The 5,506-nt window shown below is 38.9% G+C and overlaps 1 long non-coding RNA gene across 2 annotated transcripts; it reads right to left on the reverse strand.

Moving 5' to 3' along the window:
* Positions 1 to 416: 416 nt before the first annotated feature.
* LOC106952969 (uncharacterized) lies at positions 417 to 4,870 on the reverse strand. Of its 2 annotated transcripts, XR_001426087.1 has the most exons (5): positions 4,581 to 4,870; positions 4,370 to 4,489; positions 1,148 to 1,242; positions 809 to 937; positions 417 to 631 (listed from the first exon to the last, which is right to left on the reverse strand). It is a non-coding gene; the product is annotated as an uncharacterized LOC106952969 (long non-coding RNA). The 2 variants fall into 2 exon arrangements; XR_001426086.1 differs by having other exon boundaries at positions 417 to 937.
* Positions 4,871 to 5,506: the final 636 nt, after the last annotated feature.

Below are 5,506 nucleotides of genomic sequence, written 5' to 3' on the forward strand. Positions count from 1 at the left end.
AAGCAGACGAGGAGAAACGAGAGTGTGGGAAAATAAAAAAGACATGAAGGTGATGCTGAAAAAACAGAGGAGAAATCAGAGTGACAGCAGTTACTTTGGCAACCGAATCTATAAAAGTAAAACAAGGAAATATCAGCATGGGTGAAAAGACTGCATAAAAATAAAAGGAAAATATTAAAATTTTCAGAAAACCTCAAACCAACAAACACGGCTCCTATTTCCATCTTAGCTCATGTTGTTCAGCTACTGAGCTGCAAACTAGGCAACGTCTCGTCTGATATGACGAACAGGCAAAGACAGGAGGCAAAGTGCCTTAGCATTCTGCATTTTAAAACTTTATCAGTTCAAATGTGTGCAAAAGTGTCAATATTCTGCTAATGTAAAAAAAAAAAAACATGATTTCTCTTTGTGGTGTTTCCATTAATTAAGAGCTCAATTAAAATGTCATGTGGATAAATTTGTTCACACAATAAATTATTAAAAAAGCACGCCGTCCCGTCATCCTCCTACATCATCTTCTTCTTTTCCGCCAGTAGAAACATCCAGTCGTTGATCATGTGACTCGTCTGATATGCAAAAAACTTTTTCCATTGCAGTTTTGCCAAATATCCACTTCATCCTAACGCAAAAACTTATCAAAAAACACAATTTTTAAAATAAAATCGCATCTTTGCCATTAAGTAAATTTACTTTCATTATTACAATTTGCACAATTATATGGTTAATGGAAACTAGTGGGATGAAGACAGGAAGTTTCCCTCCACCTGTACCAGTCACACACACCTAAAGGGGAATCTAAGGTAACCACCTAGCGGCCATGTTTTTGAGGAAGCTGCAGAACCGGGGGAAACATACAAACTTCATAGTAAAAGCTCCCAGGCTGGGATTCGGTTTTCCTGCTGCAGAGCTGCTAGCTGCTCCACCATGAAGCTCCAAACTGCAAAGATGGAGTGAAAAAACAAAAAGAAATGGAAACAGTGTTGATCTTTTCAGGTTGTTCTTGTTATTGTTTTTTTCTCTTTGGTTTAGCTTTCCCCTTCTCAGGTTTCCCCCTCACTACGTTTCCCAACATATCATTGACCTTCCCGTGTGTGTGTGAGCGTGTGTGTGTGTCTGGAGCCATTGGATGAAGTGTGTGGTTACCCACTGGTGTGACCAGGGACACAGGGGCACCTCTCTGCTCCCCACTCTGTCATTTAGCTCTCGCTCTGCCGTGTCGGATCTGCTGAGCTCACTGTGAGTCTGTGGAAAAGGTGACACATCAGATTTGAAAGATGAAGCTTTTACTACAAAATACTCCGTCTTGTTGACAAAATGATTCACAGTCCGGACGTTTGGAAGTGGGTTTAGAAGGAGTTAAGAACTGTTTCTGATCATTCCAGGTTAAAATGCATCAGTTTATTCAGAGGAAAATGCTTTGTTTTGCATAAGACAGCAGCCACCCAATTAAAATGATGGAATCAGATTTTTCTTACTGGTTTTGATCAGTTGGATCTCGATTTACCATCAAAACAGAAATCTTGCAGCTGTGACTCTGCATTTGCCTAAATGTTGTCTTCAAATATGGGGATGCAAACTCAGCAGAAAAACCTGCAAACACTCATACTCCAGATGAACCGTTTCTGAGGCCGACAGCTGAACCTGCTGGAATGAAATTTGCTCTTGGGAGACCACGAACTCCAGGTTTCTGCTCCGTGAAGAAACCTGGCAAACCGGCAAACAGGAGTAACTAAATCAGCAGGTGAAGCTGGAGAGAGCGAGACGGGAAAGATATTTCATATTTTCCAAAGGGACTCTCAATGGTTTGCATCTTTATTTCTGTCTGAAAATGTTTCATTCAAATTAGTTTTTCACATAGAGCTGAAACAAATTAAAACATCTGAGTAAAACATTAAAATTAAGCCTATGGTTTTCAACATATTGAGATTTTATTTGATATAGTGACACAAAGTAGTGAATAAACAAAGTAGGAGTGAAATCATTATGGTTTTTGAGTTTTTTTACAGCAAAACAGTGTGGCATGCATCTGAGCTCAGCCTGTGATATCTTGTGTCTTCAGAAGCCACTAAATTGGGTCCAGCTGTGAGTAATTCATCCCCACCACAAATCCAGCTGTGACGGCCTCTGAGCTTCGTTAAGGAACGAACAAAAAAGCCAATAAACAGGATGATGAAGATGGAGGAGCGCAGCGGAAAGGTCAGGGAGAAAACTGAGGGAAAGTTCAAAGCAGGTTTTGGTCATCAGGCGATAATCTGTCCGTTTCACAGAACTCAGCTCTGGAGGAGCTGCAGAGATGCAAACCTAAGGTAGGGGAAATCTGTTCAGGGAAAACTTTAACCTGGTTTTATGAAATCAAAATATGTAAAACAGTAAGAATGGAGAAAAGCTGAGCTGTGATTCCCACACATATGGAAGTGAACTCAGTCTGTCTAAAGAGCTAAAGAGCTAAAAAAGCAAACATGTAATTAATTTCACTACAAAGTTACATCATGAACCACCAAACCTTTTTAGGTTAAAGCTCAGTTTACAGTCCTCCAGAAGGTCAGACTCTATTGTAATATTTTGGCATTTCTCAGTTTGACAAATATTTTATAATGAAATGTGAGACTTTGTATAACCGTTAGTTTAACCAGAACCACCATCTTTCCTTTCTTATTCATCATCTTTTCCCCTTTCTTTGATAATAAAAACATCATCCTAAATTCCTAATTAAGATTTTTTTTAATTCTTCTGTCAAAGAGCGTCTGCACAGTTAGCTGTGATTTATGGCGACACAAAAGGTTCTAGAAACCCAAAAACCTGAAAGCCTCCAGGAGCTGCTGTGTTTCTGCTGCGGTTCTGGATGTGTGGTCCGCTGCTTCTTTTGGCGTGAAACGAGCTGCAATAAAAACTTGGATCTTTCAAGAAGCACAACACAGAGAGCAGAAGAAACCAAACCAGAAGCAAGCGGCGGCTGCTGCTGCACACCAGCGTTCATCAGCTGTTTTACAAACCGCTTCGCACTGCGAGACTCACTGGCATCAATTCCACTGGTTTTTCTTGCTTTGTTTATTTCTTTGGGGGACAGAACTATGTGATCAGGTGCTGCTCTGGTTGCTCAGACCTCCAGCTGACTGTCTTTTAACAGTGAAAAAGTAAATGAATGTAATTATTATGAGAAAAAAAAACACCTCTAAATCTTTTGCATCTGAAATGATGGATATTAAATTTGTGTTCAAAGTTTGAACTGAACAAAAAGTGATGCCAGTTTTCAGAACAGCCCTCTGCTGGATAGGAAAGCAAATTACTGCAAATGCACCAACATCAGAGAATGAAGCGGTTATTGAAAATGACAAAGACGGAGAGGTGTACTTAATAAATCCATTGAAGTCTTTATGTTGTTTTCTGCCCACGTTACCAAAACTTGGATAACATTTTACACTATTGAAAAATGCATGAAAGATGTAAAAAAAAAGGACAATATTCTCTCCATCAACATTTCTGCAAAGAAAAATTCACCACAGAATATAAAAGAACTTGCTAGAAACATTGGTGCCACTCTACTACTCATCAATTTATGTCTTTATTAATTTACAAGATTCATTTTTAATTAAAAAACAAACTGCCATTATGAAATCTGATTCTCAGCAGAGATTTCTAACACTTCTAGGTTTAAGAGTAACCTGGATGTTTAGCAGATAACACCCTGCGTGCTGCATACGTCCCACAGGACTCAAACCTCTCTGCAGACCCACAGTTATAGCAGGTTTTAGGTTCTGAGAGCCATAAAACTCAAGTCCCAAATTATAAACTGTGGTTTTAAACTCTAAACAACAAGTCAAAGTCCTGTGGTTTGAGTCCACACCTGCAGGAAAAGCAGCACCAGCCATGCAGAAAGAGTAAAAGTAACACAGTTTGATGTTCACCATTAGAGAAACTGAAGTGTCAGCGACTCTTTGGAAGCTCCTTTTCGTTCTAACGTCAGAACGTTTTAGTTCTCTAGACAAAGTGATTTAAGCCAGACGTAATTTTGGGCAGCAGGGAATAAGAAATAAAAACATATAATGAAAACACTTAAAGCATATTTTGGTCCTGGTTTGGTCCCATCCAGAGGCCGGGGTTAGAAGCCATAAGAGCTCCGAGAAAGATCCAGGTTTTTATTGCTACTTTGCTGAAGCCAAGAGAGATCCACCAGACCAAAGAGTGACCTGAAGTCTTGGCAGCAAGTTACTGAAAGACTGAACGGTTTGTGAGAGAATGACTCATTTAGGTCACAACAAATGGTTTTATTTCTGACAGAATCAAATACAAAGAGTCACTCAGTCACAACACGTTATGCCCCAGTATTTCAGACGCCTTCGATTTTTGCAAATAATTTTTTTCCATTTACCTCCAGAACACAACCAGAACGTCACGTCGCTCCTCAGTGCTGCCGTAAAAACTTTTCCAAACATCCTGATTATGGATGAAGATTCATTTTGAAGATTCTTAACCTTTCTGCAGATGAAGGCTTTAGATCAAAGATTAACATGAGAAATGTTAATATCACATTAAAAGGTAGAAAAGTTTTGAAATGATTTATCTTGGTTACATTGTTTTACCTGGTATTTCAACAGGAGTGTTTAGCCTTTTTATATTCACTGTGTCTCTGTTTGAGCTCTATGCTGTCGTGATGTGCGGTGGCTGGAGGTGAGGAAGACGCTGCTGAACCCAGGTAGTCATGATGGTGAATGATGGTTTTAATAAAGAATCAGGAAAACAAACTCAAAATCACTGGAAGCAAACAGATGATGAATGAATGACATTAGACAAGGACCAACAAGAGACAAAGACAACAGGTGGACTTAAATACAGGAGGAGGGTAATCAGGAAACTAGACACAGCTGGGATCAACCAGCAGGGAGGGCAGGACAGAGACTCAGGGAAACAGGACTAAAGACAGAACATCTCAAAATAACACAGAAAAACATACATCACAACATATTTATTTGCAGTCATTATTCTGCATAAAGCTTGTTTCCTAATCCTACAGTTAGAAGGTGGGATAGTAACAATCCTTTACTGTGTTGCCAATAAGTGTCTATACATCCATTTGACTTATTCCTGTTGGAAAATCTGTTTTAACAGAACAACCTGACTCATGCTCCATATATGGCAGTGCATATGTTGGATGGAACTTGAAAGGAGATTTTCTTAATTCACTTAAACTTAAAGAAAGACAATTTTAGCTTTTAGAGTAAAATAATCCAGAAGTGACAAAAATGCCATCGACTGAAATAAAGTGTGAAACTGCGACTCCAAAACAGCTGAAGTCTTAAATGAATCTGAGAACTTCTTTGTTTCTACATTTACTTTAAGCAAATCAAGTAACTAATCTATTTTACAATACCTTTTTTGTTTATACATTTACGACATAACAGTTGATCTTTTAATAGTTTCTGTCAGAATGTAATTCCAGTGATGAAGCAGCAGATGGCGCCAGATTAACATTTGCACAGTGTTCTTTGCAGCAGCAGCGTCGTCTGTT

Source organism: Poecilia latipinna, unplaced genomic scaffold (assembly GCF_001443285.1).
Source record: "Poecilia latipinna isolate Pla-1442-1.1 unplaced genomic scaffold, P_latipinna-1.0 Scaffold551, whole genome shotgun sequence".
NCBI lineage: Eukaryota > Metazoa > Chordata > Actinopteri > Cyprinodontiformes > Poeciliidae > Poecilia > Poecilia latipinna.